This window comes from Chenopodium quinoa, unplaced genomic scaffold (assembly GCF_001683475.1).
Source record: "Chenopodium quinoa cultivar QQ74 unplaced genomic scaffold, ASM168347v1, whole genome shotgun sequence".
Classification (NCBI taxonomy): Eukaryota; Viridiplantae; Streptophyta; class Magnoliopsida; order Caryophyllales; family Amaranthaceae; genus Chenopodium; species Chenopodium quinoa.
Genome location: NW_018743626.1, coordinates 38,114 through 57,930, shown reverse-complemented (window position 1 = coordinate 57,930; position 19,817 = coordinate 38,114). Strand labels below are relative to the sequence as shown.

Sequence of the window (19,817 nt, the reverse complement as noted above, 5' to 3'; positions counted from 1 at the left end):
AAAATATAAAACGCGCTTTGTGCGTGGAATCCTCTTTTTAATATTATTAAGCAGCAAATTCCATGTTTATCAAATTAAAAACGGGTTTATCATAAAACACTTATTTTATTCCAAATAAAACTCTTTAAAATATAATTATCAATCTTAATACTATTAGAATTTAAAAGAACCTTCTAGATTATCCTAGAAGATTAAATTTAATTCTAATAACTTTAGGAATAATAATTAATAGGCCCTCCTCTAGATCATTGGGCCACAAATTCATTTCGGGCCAAATTTAATTTAGGCCATAACTTCCTCATTATTCATCGGAATTGGGCTTATAATATATCATCGGAAATCTCTTTTCGAGCCCAATCCAACTACAACATTATTGGACCCTTAGGACTGGTTATTATCATAAATAGAGTATAAAAAAGAAATATTTTCGAAAATAGAAATAGAGATATTTTAATAAAAACAACCACATCACTAGACTTTTCACACTTTCCCTTTGTTCAATAATCAAATGACATAAAAGGTATTCATCACTGGGTTTGATTTTGGGGAGATACATTTGGGTGTCTACACTAAGAGCCCGCCTGAATTGAGGGTAAAATCCCGTAAAACTTTATGGGTTAATTATTATAGGCCTTTTGGCATACCTGGATTGAGGGTAGTAATTTAGACCCGTAATTTATTCCTCCCAAAAAAGGGGTAAAAGTTTACTCTCACCCCATCATAACTTTTTACGGGTCAAAAAATCAACCCACAAATTTTCATTTCTCTTTCATCTCTCGACCTTCAAGCACGACTGAAGCTAGCTATGCCGGCCGACGAAGCTAGCCATGGCGGCCGACTGAAGCTTTCTCTCTCTTCCTCTCCTCCTCTCTTTCGAACGATTTCATTGAAGAATTGGATTTGAAGTTGCTTCCCTATTTGTAAATTGCCCCAAATTGAAGTTAAATATAAAGGTTAGCCGTTCTATTTTGGTTATTTGATCTGGTTTTCTTAGATTTTGAATCCTTAATTGATGTTTGTGATTAAATCTATGATTATTTATTTGATTTTTATGATAATTTTCATTTTTTTTTCTAAATTTAATTAGGGTTCCTTAGTAGGCGTAATATATGAAATTGAACGGAAATTAGTTCAATTTGTGCGATTTTATGAAATTGAACGAAAATTAGTTCCATTAATTGATGTTTGTGATTAGATCTATGATTGGTATTGAATATTGATTCATATTCCAGTCATATATGTCCAGCCTTTGTGTAAATTTGTTTATTTGGATGTAATTTGGAATTTGATGGTTGATGTGAAATATATGGATTAAATATTGCTAATTTGCAGTTAAATTGTTTATGAAATATGTTCAATTGGTGGTTTGAAGTTTTTTGAGAAATGTTGCCCTTGGTTGAATCAATCTGCTCAATTTATGGTGTAATTTTGGCAATGAAATCACAGTTCAATTTTTTTTTTTCTGAACAGATTTTGAATCATAGAAAAGATGGACAACAGATTATTTCTATGAAATCAAAGTTCAATTATTTCTATGTTTCCTTTCTATGTCCATATAGTTTTCATAGAAAATTATAGAATTATTGATTGTATGTCATTCTTCTATGCATCCATGGCTCGTATGCCACCATCAAAACGTCAAAATGCTATTATTTTACTTATTTACTTTATTAGATTGAGGGATATGATGATGATGATTTTTTTACACATTATGTCTATACTTGAATTCACTAAAAATACCACACAAAAAAAAAATGTTCATTCTTCCAAACGAACCCTTATTCAAGGTATGAAGAATATAAAAGAGTTTCTTCGTGATGAAATTAGTTGTATTGACCAATTAAGAATGGATAGAAATACATTTTACACATTATGTGATTTGCTTCGTAATTATGGGGGTTTAAAAGAATCAAGAAACATGTTTGTTGAGGAGAGAGTTGCTATATTTTTAAATATACTAGGTCATGACTTAAAACAAAGGTTGATAGTGAGACGTCTAAGAAGATCTAAAGAGACCATCACTAGAAACTTTCGCCAAGTATTAAGATGTGTTTTGCGATTGCACAAAAACTTGTCAAAGACTCTGGAGCCTATAAAAGAGGATTGCAAGGATCAAAGGTGGAAGCGGTTTAAGGTATAGTATAGCTAATTAGTTTTGTTAGATTTTGGTTTAGGCATATTTTCATACATTGGTAGCTAATTTTTTTTTTAATTGTCTGTTGAATTGCATAGGGGCTTTAGATGGAACATACATCAAATTAAGGGTCTTCTGACATTGACAAGCCTAGATATCGGACAAGGAAAGGGGACATAGCAACAGATGTTTTAGCTGCTTGTTATATAGATATGCAATTAATATACTTTTTGCCTGGGTGGGAAGGCTCTGCTGCTGATTGTAGGGTTCTCAAAGATGCAATTAGTAGAAGACATCCTGTTAAAGTCCCTCGTGGTGAGGATAATACTTTTTGAGTTTAACTTAAGTTTGATTTAATATAATTGATTTGTGTTAAACTTTTGACAATATTTTAGGAAATTATTATTTGGTTGATTCTAGTTACACAAATGGAGAAGGTTTTCTTGCCCCATATAGAGGTCAAAGGTATCATCTTAAAGAGTGGAAGGAGGGTTATCAACCTACTACTCTGGAGTACTTCAACATGAAACACTCATGTGCTAGGAACGTAATTGAGAGATGTTTTGGATTACTCAAGATGCGTTGGGAAATACTTAGAAATTGATATGCATCTCTTATCTAGTAAGGTAGTAGTTCATTGTTGTGCAAAATTGTAACCTAGAGTAGGTAGCTTATACTTGAACATAATATGGAGTATGCATCTAAAGTTAATTATTATGCAAATTGTTAGTTAATGCATCTGAAGTTTAAACGGAGTTTTCTATGTTTTGGACTGAATTGCTAAAACTGAAATATCACTATACTTGTGTCTAAATTAAAGAAAGGGTCCCTGTGCCAAGAAATTTCAACTTTGACCTTTTCAACTTCAATAATGTAAAAATTATTACTCTTTGTCATAATCAAATTCTAACTTTGAGTTTGCTTTTGTTTTGTTTTATACCATAAATTTATAGTCTCACAAAGAATCAAAGGGCTTGTATCGAAAACCATTCCCATTGTTTGATGATCTTGAGGAAGTATTTGCAAAAGATAGAGCTACTGGAGTGAAAGATGACCAAGTCATGAATGTCCAAGACATCACCCAAGATGATGCTACATCATCAAAAAAGTCTATTGAAGTATCATCTACAAACCACGATGATGTATTGACTGAAGGGTCTAGTAAGAGGACTATAGATGAGGGTTCATCCAAGAAGCCAACTATGAAAAATTTGCGAATAACCAACAAAGAAATTCAAAATTTTCAAAAAAATTTGGAGTCGATGATGGGAAATATGTTGGAGAATAGCAATGCTCAGATTGATAAGTTGGTGAGTATTCTCGAAGGGCCAAAAAATATCAAGGTTGGATTGCGTGAAGAATTATGAAAAGTTCCTGATATTTCTACGGCTAATGCTCTTTCTTTGTGTGTTAAGATGACTAAAGATGAGATAGTGATACTTCGAGACTTGGTGGATGATGACGAGAAATATGATTTTCTAACTATGATTTTAAAGAAGTAATGGTGGTCTTTGGGAGTTAATTTTGACATATGTACTAATAATATTAATGCTACTTTTTAGTTTATTGTCTATTTGAGTATTTCAATGTACTTAAGTACTAATTATGAATTTATTTCTTAATTAGCTTTTTAGTGTTGGTTTTCTAAAATAATTTTACATATTGTGAAAATAAAATCTCGTAAAAGAAATGTTAGAAAAATAAAATGGAAAAAGAAAGAAGAAAAAAAAACAGAAGTGATCATGCCCAGGGTGAATCGAAAATTGAGATCAAACTCCTAAACTTGGAAATGGGCTGGAATTTATAAACCTGATAACATTTCCAAACTTGATAAATAATTACTCTTGTAGACTTTGTCCACCCAACTTATTCCCCCTTGAATAATTAGTGCTTTAATAACTACCCCCCTAATGGTTCCTTGCAATCCAGGCGGGCTCTAAGAAAGTGGGTTCATCCTGTTTAACACCATTCTTAACCTACATGGCTGAAAACAAACTATCATCAAATTAAATTAACATTTGCAGTAGATAACTTACCAAGGACAAAGTAAGGATATGCTTCACCGGTCATCATAACATCGCCCAAGTGGGGTGTAATGTAACACCTTAGAAATTCCTTTACTTTAAAGTACTGGTTTTACCCTTTTTAAAACACGAGATAGGAAATTCTAAGGCTTTACAGCCACCGTGATAATGGTTAAGACATTTATCAAAGACACACAACAGAAGACTCTCTTTAAAACCATTCAAAACAAGTCAACTTAAAAAGTCAACCAAACAAAAGTAAATTCAAACCAAAGTCAAACGAAGTCAACCTACAACTTAGAACCATTGTAGGCCCTTATTAAAATCGAACAATACTTAAAAACCTTTGCGCTAGTCTCACAAGCATAATATAATATAGTAAATAATTAATAAATTGCATTATAGTCTTATGAAAACTAAGCATGATTTGCTCTTCACTCCTGCCCATCATCAATATGCTTCATCACTTGAAAAGCTTCTCTTTACTTGTCCCAACTACTCACCATTATAAATGGGTCGTCGTAGGGCCAAGATAAAGACAAGGCCAAACAAACACACACAATCAGCAATGTTGAGTACATAAGCATAAATAGTACACACTAACATGATTTCATCTTATCATCACACAACTTACCTTGTTGCACCTGTTCACAAGCATACAACATATATATGACACAACCAATCAATAAATAACTAAATTATTTTTTAAGCTTGATAACACATCGAACAAGTTTCCTCCTAACCTGCCCTAATAAAGGGGTACTAACACGGGAGCTAACTGTACCAGTATAAATGAACCACTCGTAAGTGGCGGAATCCTGCGCATAATAAAATGGAAAGTACAAGGTCCTATACCCCCAGTAGAAGTTACAGTCAAATATAAAGTAGGATAACTCCCCTCATATGTTTATACTCAAGGTATATACGTTCCAGGAGTTTTGGTGCGTAATCTCTTTCACTTTACGTTGTTTACATATTATTAGACTTGGTAATGAATCAAACCATAACACAATCAATCATTATAATTATTCAAGAAATCAAACATACCAAATTAATTCTTGAATAATTAGTGACCACATAATCTTTAAATGCTGAACCATTTTTAATGTAACTCAGTGTCAAAGACACCTTAAACTCATAATGCACCACAAATCCTATCCCTCAGTGTTGAAAATACCTTAAGTGCACTAAGGTACTAGAATATAATTTCATTATCGTGTTCATAGACACTTAAATAGCTCTTTCCTCATGCTTGTAGCATCAATAAAAATTACATGAACCATAATAAAATTCACTTTCAATATTCCAAATCAAATTAAACATTTAGTTTTATTAAACATGCTCTCATTCATGCCAATAAAAGTGTGGTTCAAATCCAACATGCCATTACAATTGATTTCAATCATTAATTCATAAAAATAATCCATACTTCACCAATTAATTACCAACATCAATCCAATCAATAATTCCAACCAATACCTAACATGATACTTGACATGATAAAGTCGTATCACCTTATCATAAGTAATTACCTATGTCCTCTAACTAAGTAGATAGGGAAGTAGGGTCGAACCACTGGAAAACAAGTCAATTTATTCCTAAATAATTAAAATAATATAAATTATTAAGTAACCAATTTATTGTTATGAAAAGAATTAAACTAAGGAGATTAAAGTATAGAGAGAAATCAAATAATAAAAGCCTAGGGTATAGGTTCACTAATAAATAATATTCCAGGGTAAAACACAACAATCAATCATCAATGCATCAATTAATTAGATCATAAAGGACTTTCGCTACGTATTAGAATCACATAATTAATCTACCAGTATTAAATCGCATCTCTCGAATCTTGACTTAACCATTTATAAATTAACCTATCTATTGAAACTAAGCCTAAACATCAATTCTCATCTTTTGAATCTCGAATTAGTATTGCATAACTCATACAATTAAACCTGATAAAATCTAATTACATAGCATTAAATCAATCAATAGAAAATGAATCAAGCATTGAAAAACAACAATAATAAATTACCCCTTCATATTATTTATGGATCCCCACAACCCTAGAAAATAATCTACTCACACATAATTAAATCTAAACTAATCAAAACAATTAAGCAAAACATGATGAACAAAAGCGAATAAATTACTGAAATTAAAAGGGAAGAAATCGTTACCAAAGTTAACGGAAATAATGAATTGAATCAAAACTAAGAGTTGTAGAGAGAAGTCTAAGCTTAAGAGAGAATTAAACTAATGAAACATAGGTAATTGTATAAAAACAACTAAAACATATTTATACAAAACATAAAAATCCTAATTAAAATCTAAGTAAAAAAGGTCAAACTTTTCTATAAGACACGCGCCTGGTCAGGCGCCAGCTCGCCCGGCCGGGCCCACTGTAACATCACGACCCCAAACAAATTAGGGAGGGCATATTGTCACGAAATGCGCATCAAGGGCCAACAACTGTCCCCAAAGACGAACACAAGTCCTTTCGGTACATTTTATCCTCACTCATGCGCGCCCTAGGAAAACTTCCTAGGAGGTCACCCATCCCAAGACTACTTCCAACCAAGCACACTTAACTATGGAGTATCTTAGCATATGGGATCCCTAAAAGGAAGATGCATATTAACACAAGTCCTTCCGGCACATTTTGTCCTCACTCATGCGCGCCCCGGGAAAACTTTCCAGGAGGTCACCCATCCCAAGACTACTCTCAGCCAAGCACGCTTAACTATCTTAGCATATGGGCTCCCTAAAAGGAAGATGCATATTGTTGATATGAGTAGTATATTATATCCATTTAAAGAAATTATGAGGGGTATTACACCCGTCTTTTTTCTCAACGTACATCTCTTGCGCCCGGTCGGGTGCGAGCTCGGGCGAAGCATGCCTTTCTTGATCTTTTGCCTCGCCCGGTCAGGCACGCCTCAGGGCGAGCCTTCCCCGATCGGGAAAGACTATTTGTACTTTGAATGGACTTTGATTGGGATTCCATACTTAGCCCAATCTGGATTTCCTCTTTGGGGCTTGATCTCTCGGTCCAATATAATGCCTCAACTTCTCATATGTTGATCCCTTAATCACTGGTTTGATGACTCTAACCAGCCTTAGGCTATGAAAGAAGAGCATGCTCCTCTAATGCTCGTAGTTGCTCCAAATAATCCTGGGAAAAAGCTTCAAATATGCAATTTCCTACAAAACGCTTATAAAAACTACGAAAACACTAGAAAACACATATTAGGAATAAAAGTAGCTCTAATGAGCTCAAAATACTTTTAATTATGATTAAGGGACGGGGTTAAAAACACACTCAATAAAAAATTTGGGGTGTTAACTTGCGTTGACTTTCCTCTCTTCTCCTTCTGCCTATGGCGATTTGATTTTGCTGGTTTTTCTTCCACTTAATCAATTTCAATGGCTTGAAAGAAGAAACAATCCACCCCCAAACCTCAAAATAACTTGAATTAATCTAATATAGCTTCTTCAATTACTTTGAATGATGGTGTAAATCAATTGCATGTTCCTAGGTTTTCTAGATCTGCTTCGATCCACGAAGTTGATGAATACCTTGAAGAGCTTGTCACTCCTTGATGTGTCTATTTTATATAGTATTTTACCCCCGTCCCTTGGTCATAATTAGTAGTGTTTTTGGCTCTTTAGAGCCACTTTTATTACGAATTGGTGTTTTCTAGTGTTTTCGTAGATTTGGTTGACTTTTGCAGGGATTTGCACTTTTGGAGCATTTTCCCGAGATATTTTGGAGCAATCACGAGCACTGGATAAGCACGACCAGTTTTTATAGCCCAGGGCCGGCTAGAGCCATCAAACCGGTGATTAAGGGCTCGGTGTAGGTGATACCGGGGCATTTGGACCAAGTATTCAAGACCCAAAGAGGAAAGCCAGATTGGCCCGAAGAATTGGAGCCCAATCGTAATCCAATAAGTGGCCCAAGAGAGCCAGCCGGCCAAAGAGGCTGGCGCCCGGAGGCGCGCCCGGCCAGGCGCGAGAAGCGTACTGATGAGCAAAAAGGCACGCCCGATCGGGCGGTGCCTCGCCCGATCGGGCGCGTGTTATTATTAGGAGTTAATTTCGACGTTTAAGTTTGTTTTAGTTTAGGATTTGTACGGAGTATAAATACTTCTCCGTCAAACGATTTTAGTATCTCTCTTCTTTACTCTCTTAATTATTTTCTTAGATTTTCTCTCTCTACTTAGCTTTTAGATTAGTTTCTTTCTCTCATACTTTGTTCATTAATTGATTCTTCATTCCAGATTTATTTGGTAACGATTTCTCTTCTCTTAATCTTAGTTCTTTATTTTATTCTTTTGATCATGTCTTGCTTTATTTCTTTGATTAGTTTAGTTTTTATTATGTGTGAGTAGTTCTATTTCTAGGGTTTATGGGTATCCATAAATAATATGAAGGGGTAATTTATTGTTGTTAATTGTCAATGCTAGATTAATTTCCTATTGATTGAATTAATGCTCTGTGACTATATTTGCGCAGATCTTTTATGCATGAGTTTAACAATATTGATTCGAGATTCGACAGATGAGAATTAATGTTTAGGTTAGTTTCAATAGGCAGGTTAATTTATAAATGGTTAAGTCGAGATTCGAAAGATGAGATTTAATACCGGTAAATTAATTGTGTGATTGTAATACGTAGCGAAAGCCCTTTATAATCTGATTAATGTATGCATTGATGAATGATTATTATATTCGACCTTGGAATATTATTTATTGGTGAACCTATGCCCTAGATCCTTTTATCCATTGTTTTCTCCCTACTCTTAATCTTCGTAGTTTAGTTTCATATTCAAATTCACATATTGGTTACTTTATAATTTAGATTACATTAGTTAATTAGGAATAGAAAGACTCGTTTCTCTATGGATACGACCCTACTTCCCTATATACATTAGTTCGAGGATTTAGGAATTATTTTTGATTTGGGGATACGACTTTACCCTGTCAAAATTTGGCGCCGTTGCCGGGGGAACAGTTTTATTTTTATTTCTGATTATTTTTGTAGTCTAGGTTATTTCTTTTTGTCTTAGAGAAAATTAGTTCTTTGAGGCAAATCTCATATTTGCTTTTAGTTTTTTTTGTTTATGCCCAGTTGTTCCAAATCAGGGTACATCCCATTCGATCATGAGATTGAACGATCCTTCCATAGACAGAAGAACCTCTACAAGCAAATTCTTGCGGACTCTGGTGTAATAATAACACTGAGATCCTCCAACTGGTTCTAGTGATTCAGAGGTATCATCAGATCCAGAATCAGAGATGACGGCTCCAAAGAAGCTTAGTGATTACTCACAACCAAAGCTTACAGATTTTCCACATCTCACTCCCACTCCGGCTCTTGATGGGGTACAATTTGAGATTAAACCCCAATTTATAACGATGATAGAGAGGAAGCAATTCAGTGGAGCCAAGGGTGAAGACCCAAATCTTCACATTGCAGACTATTGTCAATATTGTAATACCATCAGGCAAGCCGGGGTCACACAAGACCAAATCAGGGAGATTCTCTTTCCTTTCTCTTTAACTGGAAAAGCCAAATTATGGTTTAAATAGAACTGCACTTGGTATAACTGACTAGGAAACTCTTGTTTTAAATTTTTATAACAAGTATTATCCTGCAGAGAGAACAGCCATACTACGGAGTGCAATTCAGAACTTTGCCCAAGAAGCCGATGAAACTTTATATGAGGCTTGGGACAGGTTGAAGGACTTACAAAGAGAATGCCCCCACCATAATTTGGCACAATGGCAGTTAATCCAAGCCTTTTACAATGGCATTGGAAATTCTTCTAGAATAATTTTAGATTCTGCAGCTAGTGGGAGATTTATGAATCTTAATGTTGATGATGCAGGTCAGGTTATTGAAGATATGGCGATACATAATTCCCAATATGGGAATCCTTGAGGCTTTGATAACAAGGGGAAGCATAGTGTTGACTTTGTATCCTTTTTCCAATCTTGATTGACCTCTATATGCCAAAAAATAGATAATCTTAGCACTGCTAATGTAGCTAATGTTTCTGCAATTAATAATAACGCTAATGAGGCTTTATATGAAAATTGTGGAATTATAGGTCATTGGGAACTAGATTGCAGGAGTTCCGTGGAACAAGTTAATGCCTTTCAAGCTTATAGGCAGAATAACCCATACTCCAACACCTACAATCCTGGGTATCGGAATCATCCGTACCTTTCCTACCGGAGTACTAATGTTCAAAATCCACCACCACAAGATTCGCAGGTGCCACAGCAACATCAGCAGAAATATTACCATCCCAATGCTAGCCAGAAGAACCAACCACAACAACCCTCCTCATCTTCCGACCCCGCTTTGGTAGAAATTAGAACGATGCTGGTTAATATGTAGAAGCTCATGGAGAGTAGAGAGGCGCAAATTGATTCAATTCTAGCACATTATAAAATTGTAGATAATCAGATTGCGCAACTTTCCGCTACTCTACAAGCCCGCCAACAGGGAGCTCTGCCAGCACAGCCGACCAGGCCTACGGATCAAGCTTATGCAATTACTCTAAGGAGTGGTTCAAACTATGAAGGGCCCCCTACGCCCAGAGTTGATGAACCTGTTTTATTAAACAATGTTAATCTTGATTCCGTTAAACCAGACAATGTAGCTAATAGCCCTACAGGGTTAAAGCATAGTACTAATATATCTAATTCTACATTGCAGGGTACGACTCCAGAGAAGGTGGCCACTCCAGATAAGAGCAATAATGCTCCAAAGCCGATTATCAAACTTCCATTCCCTAATTGTCACTTGAAGACAAACTTGGATAAGCAGTTTGGTAAGTTCCTTGAGATGGTAAAAGATTTGAAGGTAACAGTTCCCTTCATTGAATTAATCACACAAATTCCTTCATATGCAAAATTTATGAAAGAAATATTGACAATAAAAAGGTCTATTAGTGAGGTAGAGACAGTAGTTTTCACTACAGAGTGTAGTGTCGTACTTCAAAATAAATCTCCACCTAAATTAAATGATCCGGGTAGCTTTTCTATCCCTTGTCATATAGGCAATCTAATGATTGATAATGCATTATGTGATTTGGGTGCTAGCATTAGTGTTATGCCATTATATGTGTGTTCCAAGTTGAATGTGGGTAAATTAAAAGCTACTAATATTACTTTACAAATGGCCGACCATTCTTTCAAATACCCCTCAGGTATCTTAGAGGATGTCCCCGTTAGAGTAGGTAAATTTTATATGCCTGTTGATTTCGTTGTTCTTGATATGGCTGAGGATATGCAAACCCCGATTATTTTGGGTAGACCATTCCTTAACAGTGCAGGAGCAATTATAGATGTGAGAAGTGGTAAATTAACACTATCAGAAAGGGACGATAAAATTATTTTTAATCTTAATAATACCCCTAAAAGCCCGATGACAGAGGAGAAGTGCTTTAGTGTTAATGTGGTTAAGAATTATTCTAACAAGCCCCAAGCTCTTGAAAAAGATCCCTCGGAGGCGGTATCTTATGTTGCATCCCTTTCAGATGAGATAGACAAATGGCAGAAGGAAGTTGATGCAATAGAAAGATCCCTTTACACTGTCGGTCTTGGTTTTGAGGATGAAAAGGTGGAATCAATCAAGCAAGTGCAAATGGAGCCTATGGTAAGTGTTCCGCCATATCGAGTTGCAATTGTTGAATGCAATGACAATTTGAAGCAACCCTCAATCAAAGAAGGATCTTTGGTGCGTAGCATTGAAGAACCCCCAACCCAAGTCAAGGAGGATCCACCAGAAAAGGAGAATTGGCATCCCACAGGGCATGTCAAGAAGCCGCGTCGTAACAAAAACACCGCTCGACCGGGTGAGAAACCACCCGATCAAGCGTTAGGCCAAGGGCCTAGTTCTTGTACTTGGTAAGAAGGTCATGCGGGGCCTAGATAAACCAGCGCTTTGCGGGAGGCAACCCGTATTTTTAATGCTTTTTAGACTAATTTTTCTTTCTTTTCTTATGAGAGGAGAGATGAGGGAATTTAATGAGTTTTATGAGTTTTTGTACAGGTTTGAAGGAAAAGAGTTAGCCAAAAATTGAAGAAAAGAAGAAAGCAACAAATTCGACAAATTTTGCCTCGCGCCCGACCAGGCGAAGCTCGCCCGACCGGGCGCGAAAGCTAGGATTAAAAAATCGAGTATTTTCGCCCGACCAGGCGATGGGCGCCCGACCGGGCACGAAACTCGTCGTATACATACATATTTGTCCGCCCGATCGGGCAAATCTTGCCCGACCGGGCGCGAGAAGAGGCGAAAATTTGAGCGTTAGATCGCCTGACCGGTCGCGAGAGTTGAAGAAAATCGGGCTTTAAGATCGCCCGATCGGGAGAATGACGCCCGACCGGGCGCGAGAACATCATTCATATTATTTTTCAGATCGCCCAACCGGGCGCGAGGGGCGTCCGCCTTCTTCTTCTTCTTTCTTTTTCTTCCTTCCTTCATTTCTTCTTTCCTCCATAACTTTCTCTCTCTAAAACTCAAATTTCCTCTAACTTCTCTCTAAGTTTTATCCTTCATTCCTCAACCAAATTCAAAACTTTTTACATATTTTTAATACCCTCTTCATCCTCTACATTTCTATATCAAAATTTTCGAATTCAATTCAAATAAATTTACGTACCCATTTTTACCATGGCTTCAAAGAGGGCTCGGTCTATTTTCGGTAGGATTTCTAGCTCGAGGGAGGAGTATGTCCCGGATTTGCAACTCTCGTACTGGCCGACAATCCGTATTGCTAGCCAAGAGCAAAAGGAGCGGCTAGAACACCTAGTCGGGCGCGAGGTAATTCCTTCACGGTGGTTACACCGCCCTACTATAGAATCGTATGGTTTGTATGATTTTGTGAAACGATTTTTAAATGACATAGGCATGAGAAAATTTGTTGATATGCACTATCCTACATACCGTGAATTGACTTGTGAATTCTTGTCTTCTTTGAAAGTTGTAAATAGTAGAAATGGACCGAATTTAATTTTTAGGTTGAACAATAGGAATATTAGTTTAACTTATGTAGAATTTTGTAAATTGTTTGAATTAAATTCTGAATTACCACACCAATGGCATGCTGACTATAAAATGGGTGAGATTTATTATGCTCTGACTGGTTTGCCTACTCCCGACCCCCAACATGCTAGTACCAAACCTATTCATCACCCTATCCCAAAAATCTGGCAAAGACTTGCGGGTTTGTGTTTTTTAGGTGGGAACGAGCCCCATAACGCCCAAACTAACGAACTAGCTATTATAGGACACTATGTGTTTGGGTTTGGGAAATTGAACATAGGTAGGTACATTATTCACCATCTGAGCAGACATGCCACAGCTAGTACCCAATTTCGCACCCTCATTCGTATAGGAGGCCTTATCACTAGAATAGCAGTGAAAAAGGCTGGTTTTGTTGAGGGTGGACCCTACCAACTAACCAATTGTGGACCAGACACCTATATGACTGCTAGGTATTTTCAGGAGTTGGGGTGGGTACGACCGGATACTGAGAAGACACCCCACTGGTGTATTAGGACTGAGACCGAGCAGCCTTTGCCCATCTTTCCCCTACCTAGTCCTGACTTGACCGCATTTCCCCCAGGGCAACCATCCTACACGTATGACCTTTTAGTTGCCAACGCTAGGGGGCAAGCACCACCAGTTCCATTACCCCAGCCTCAGCCTCATCCCGAGGTGGCGTTTTCTCCACCTCGCATGTCTCACTCTGTCCCTCATGTTGACTCAGACCCAGTTTGGGACCTTCAGAGTATAGGTCAGGCCTTAGGACGTATCGAGCATTCCCACACTGACCATAAGAGGATGGAAGGCTCTATAGACCAAAGGTTAGGGTACCTGGAGAGGAACCAGGGTAGAGCTCTCTACCCTATGTACGATGATTATGCTCGTCGGGGAAACATTCCCGACGATGCTATTTACCTTGACTGGTTTCAGCCTCCACCCCAGGGGTACGATAGGGATCCCACTGCCCATGGCATTTATACTGACTATTCTGCCTTCCATGGGTACGGCCAGGACATTCCTTTCGAGGGACCGACGGGGGGGGGGGGGAGTTTTCATGCTGATTATTTTGGTGGTAGCTCTTCTAGTGCAGGTGGTGCAGGTGGCAGTGGAGGTGCAGGGTTCGGCTCCATGGATGAGGATGATCAGGACTAGCTATGTTGGGCTAGTTCCCGAGCTAATGAGGACATTGTCTGATTCTGGCTTGGGGGAGATTTTGGATTTGGTATCTTTCTTTTTCTTATTTCTTTTATTTTTGATGTGTTTTCTTAGGTTAGATTTATTGATTTCTAAGATAGTTTTATTGCTTTCTTATATATGAAAAATACAAAAAAAAAAAAAAAGGTTGAAAAATAAAAAATTCAAAAATACGTTCCAATGAATTGTAAATCATGCTTCCCTGTGCCCCTTACTTGAGAAAAATTGTTTTGATTCTTGGTATATGATGATAAGCATTGTGGATTAGTTGATCATGATTTTATATTTGATTCCCTTGAAACCTTTACATGCGTCAATTTTGCCCAACTACTTGTGAATATAGTGCTTGACTAGTTGATTTGGTTAAGAATGTGTATTAGTTCCGGGTATGTCAATGAATTTGAGTATTGGTTTGTAACTATAAGTAATGTTTGTATGACTCATTATTATGCACATTGAGGAGGACGAAGGCATTTGTTCTTTTAGGTGGCCTCCAGATGATTGTAGATACATTTGTTACCTTCTTGCTACCCATGTTGTTGCCTTGACCTTTTGTTTTTTATTAGCCACATTACAAGCCTATTTTGCCCCATTGGTTACTAGTCTCAAGCTTGGCTTGGGGGAGCTATTAGTGAGTGAGGTGAAGGAGTTTGTAGTGTGCTTATTATTTGCACAATTTGGATGGGTTTTGAGAAGTTATTTTGTTTTTGATCATATTTATTTTTGATGAGTTTGAAAGTATTATTTTCTTGAGAAAAAAATAAAGTATGATGTTATGAAAAAAAAAGAGAAGTTCAAGAAAGAAAAAAAGTGAAAAAAAGTGAACTTCAATAGAAAAAAATATAGAAAAAAGTGTTCAATGTTCAAATGTTCTAGTTGGAGGTTGATCAAAAGAAAAAAAAATGGAGCTTCTATGAAAAATTCAAGTTTGGAAATAAAGTTTGTTTATTCACTCCACTTCTTCATTATTATATTTTTATGAGTGAAATTGTAAGAGCTGGGATTGTTTATTATGATTGGAGTATATTTGGTGGATTGATGTTAGAGTTGGTTATGTAGGAGATGTTGATCATTATTTATTTTGATCATGGGTTTTATTAGGATTTGCTCCCTTAAGCATAGCTTTCCTCTCACTTGTTCCCAAATGATTCCTACCCTTTACCCTGGCCTTACATTACAAGCTTTAAAGACCTTCCGACCTTTGTGCATAGAGTTGTATGAATGTTAAAGTGTTGTTTATCAATGCAAGTTTTGATTTGACATATTTCGAGTCGACTAGTAGGTTGAGCGTTCATTGTTTTATACACACGAGAGTGTGAGTTGGGAGGGCATTGTTCACATAAAGGGGTTGGTTGGAGAGCGATCGAGTACATCTTTTACTCGCCACATAAATGAGAGTTGAGTGTGTGAGCACTAGTCTTGAATTCTATATGCTCTTGTGGTTTGCTCTATTTGACAATTGTTAGGGAGGAAAGGTAATTGGATGGATTTGATTGGTTGGTTTTGAAGCATGTTTATTTGATTTACCCTGAATTGTTTGTGCTTGATTTTTACTTTTTGGGGTGAAGAATATTTATTGATTCATTGATGAGATCTTTGCTTAGGGACAAGCAAAGGTTTGGCTTGGGGGAGTTTGATGTGTCTATTTTATATAGTATTTTACCCCCGTCCTTTGGTCATAATTAGTAGTGTTTTTGGCTCTTTAGAGCCACTTTTATTACTAATTGGTGTTTTCTAGTGTTTTCGTAGATTTGGTTGACTTTTGCAGGGATTTGCACTTTTGGAGCATTTTCCCGAGATATTTTGGAGCAATCACGAGCACTGGAGAAGCACGACCAGTTTTATAGCCCAGGGCCGGCTAGAGCCATCGAACCGGTGATTAAGGGCTCGGTGTAGGTGATATCGGGGCATTTGGACCAAGTATTCAAGACTCGAAGAGAAAACCCAGATTGGTCCGAAGAATTGGAGCCGAATCGTAGTCCAATTAGTGGCCCAAGAGAGCCGCCCGGCCAAAGAGGCTAGCGCTGGGAGGCGCGCTCGGCTGGGCGAGAGAAGCAAAGGTTGGTGCCCGGTGACGCGCCCGGCCGGGCGCGAGAAGCGTACTGCTGAGCAAAAAGGCGCATTCGATCGGCGGTGCCTCGCCCGATCGAGCGCGTGTTATTATTAGGAGTTAATTTCGACGTTTAAGTTTGTTTTAGTTTAGGATTTGTACGGAGTATAAATGCTTCTCCGTAAAACGATTTTAGTATCTCTCTTCTTTACTCTCTTAATTATTTTCTTAGATTTTCTCTCTCTACTTAGCTTTTAGATTAGTTTCTTTCTCTCATACTTTGTTCATTAATTGATTCTTAATTCCAGATTTATTTGGTAACGATTTCTCTTCTCTTAATCTTAGTTGTTTATTTTATTCTTTTGATTATGTCTTGCTTTATTGCTTTGATTAGTTTAGTTTTTATTATGTGTGAGTAGTTCTATTTCTAGGGTTTATGGGGATCCATAAATAATATGAAGGGATAATTTATTGTTGTTAATTGTCAATGCTAATTAATTTCCTATTGATTGAATTAATGATCTGTGACTAGATTTGCGCAGATCTTTTATGCATGAGTTTAACAATATTGATTCGAGATTCGACAGATGAGAATTAATGTTTAGGTCTAGTTTCAATAGGCAGGTTAATTTATAAATGGTTAAGTCGAGATTCGAAAGATGAGATTTAATACCGGTAAATTAATGTGTGATTGTAATACGTAGTGAAAGCCCTTTATAATCTGATTAATGTATGCATTGATGAATGATTACTATATTCGACCCTGGAATATTATTTATTTTGCCACCGGTTCAGTCCAAACTGGTGGCAAAAATGGACTGGAAAATGGGCGGAAAACAGAACCAAGAGTTAAGGCACCGATTCAAGTCAAACCGGTGCCAAAAATATAAAGGCCACCGGTTTGAACCGGTGCCTTTGTGAACCGGTGGCATTTTGAAAAAAAAAAGGGCGCCCTTTTTTCTCCTTCCTTCCCCCTCCTTCCTTCCTCCTCTTTCCTTAACATTTTCATTTCTACCTTAACCCACAAAAACCCACTGTTACATTCGATCAAACCCAGAAAAAACCCGACTACGCCTCCCCTTTTCCCTCCACCACAGCTGCCACCTTGAACAAAGGTTCGAAGACGCCGCACAACCTCTCTTCTCCCTTGTTCGAAGACCACAGCTCGTGTCCTCTTTTCTGCTGTTCGAAGAAGCCTCGCCACCTAGCTTCTCTACTGTTCGAAAACCCCCTCCACCTCTCTTCTATTCTGTTCGAAGACGCCGCGCCGCCGCCCTGAAGGTCGCCGCCGCACCACCGCACCACCTTCCACGGCTGTTACTCCATCTCTGCTTCCCTTCAAGCTACATTAAACCACAATTTGAGTGTTTTAGGTTTAATTTTTTTTCTTTATTCACAATTATTTTATCAATTATATAATATTATTAATTTCTTTTGCATGTTGAAGAATTTTTAGGCAAATTAAAATTTAGGTTTGAATATAATTTTACTTCAATTTTTAGCAATTTTTGGTTTTTTTTTATTGGGAAATTGTGAAAATATTACAAATTAGTAACCTTGTTACTCTTTTAGTTTGACTTTAGTATGTTTTAATGGTTAATTTAATTTGTTTTGATGTGTAATTTTGAATAAAGTAGAGAATATTAACCTTGTTACTTAATTAGTTGAATTTTGGTATGTTATAATGGTTAATTTGAAGTTGTTTTGATGGGTTATTTTGAATAAATTAGAGATTAGAAACCTTGTTATTATATTAGTTGAATTTTGGAATGTTTAAATGGTTAATATTAAGTTGTTTTGATGGGTATTTTTTATTAAATTAGAGATTAGTAACCTTGTTACTAAAGTAGATGAATTTTGGAATGTTTTAATGGTTACTTTTAAGTTGTTTTGATGGGTAATTTTGAATAAACTAGAGATTAGTAATCTTTTTAGTTTAGCAATTTCGAATAAATTAGATGAATTAAAGTAGTGAATACATAGTTTAGCAATTGTTAGTTCGATGAATGATGTGTTTTAGCTTATAAATAAATTAGTGAATTGATATGTTATGAGAAAGAAATAGTACATACATAATATTTAACCTTTTTTTTTTTTTTTTTGTTTTTCTAATATGTAAATTCATATGTGAATTGAAGCACGAGTTTAGCTTGAGGACTACATATTGAGCTCAAGTGGGTAGTTGCTATATTGGTATGACTTATAAACTTTACTAAGCTATATTTCTTTCTATTTATCCATTTAATAAAAGTTTATTCATGAAATTGCAACTTATGTATTGTTTAATTGCAAATAAATATAACAATATATAGAATACTTGCATCATCATATGCCTAGATACCCGTTCAAGGCTTTCTCATTAGGAGAAAGTCTTGAATAATCCCCGGTTGTGACTATTCTTGAATGTGTACTCTCACTTAGGTGGTGAATGTATGTTTTCTTTTCGATTTTAAGGACCATCTTGGCTTACCATTTCCTCACTATGTTCTCTAGGTACATATGTGGGTAATTAATTATCTACATCGTGTACTTGGAGAACTAGGGGGGAAATGCTACCGGATTTTCCTTAAAATTGGAAAGTTGACATACATTCACTAGTGAGAGTAGACATTCAAGGATGGGTTTGGTTGGAGTGATAAGGACCCTTTGGAAACATGTATTTTTTCACTATATGAATGGTATATTCATGTTTTGTACTTGAATTTGATTTACATAAAATATGTAGCAATTACACATTATTCAATATATGTTGATATATATGTTTAGAGACAATTTACTAAATGGAGAAGGATCGTGGTTGGATGTATGGTAGACACGATACATTGGAATTTTAGAATGGGGTTCAAGATTTTTGCGAGAGGGCTTTAGCTTATCAACGCAAACTAGGTGGCAAAGGCCTTTATTGTCCTTGTGTTGATTGTAATAATGTGAATGTGGTCGATAGTGTTGAAATCATTAGAGATCATGTATTATGTCGTGGGTTTAGGCATTTATACCATGTGTGGATTTGGCACGGAGAAAGTGGAGAGTACAGTGGGGATCTAAATCAGAATGATGTGCGTGTTAGAAGCAATGAGATTCATGTGGACGAGGAATACGAGAGTGATGACTATATTGTTGATAATGGTGAGGACGGAGCCGATGATGATCAGGCGGATGAGGTCGAGGATGAACAAGTGGATGAGATGTTGCATGGTGTTGAAGGTGGAGTGTTTGAGTTATTATCAGAGGCTTCCAAAAAGCCTTTGTATCTTGGGTGCAAAAAATAATCCAAACTATCGGCCGTGCTAACACTTTTCAACATTAAGTCGAAGCATGGGTGGACGGACATTAGTTTTACTTCTTTGTT

At 36.6% G+C, this 19,817-nt stretch overlaps 1 long non-coding RNA gene across 3 annotated transcripts; it reads left to right on the top strand.

Annotated features, from left to right (window-relative positions):
• Nucleotides 1-688: 688 nt before the first annotated feature.
• LOC110683219 lies at nucleotides 689-3,767 on the top strand. 3 transcript variants are annotated; one of them, XR_002503579.1, is made up of 5 exons: nucleotides 692-953; nucleotides 1,962-2,134; nucleotides 2,233-2,449; nucleotides 2,555-2,760; nucleotides 3,088-3,767. It is a non-coding gene; the product is annotated as an uncharacterized LOC110683219 (long non-coding RNA). The 3 variants fall into 3 exon arrangements; XR_002503578.1 differs by having other exon boundaries at nucleotides 689-2,134; nucleotides 2,530-2,760; XR_002503577.1 differs by having other exon boundaries at nucleotides 694-2,134.
• The last annotated feature ends 16,050 nt before the right edge of the window (nucleotides 3,768-19,817 follow it).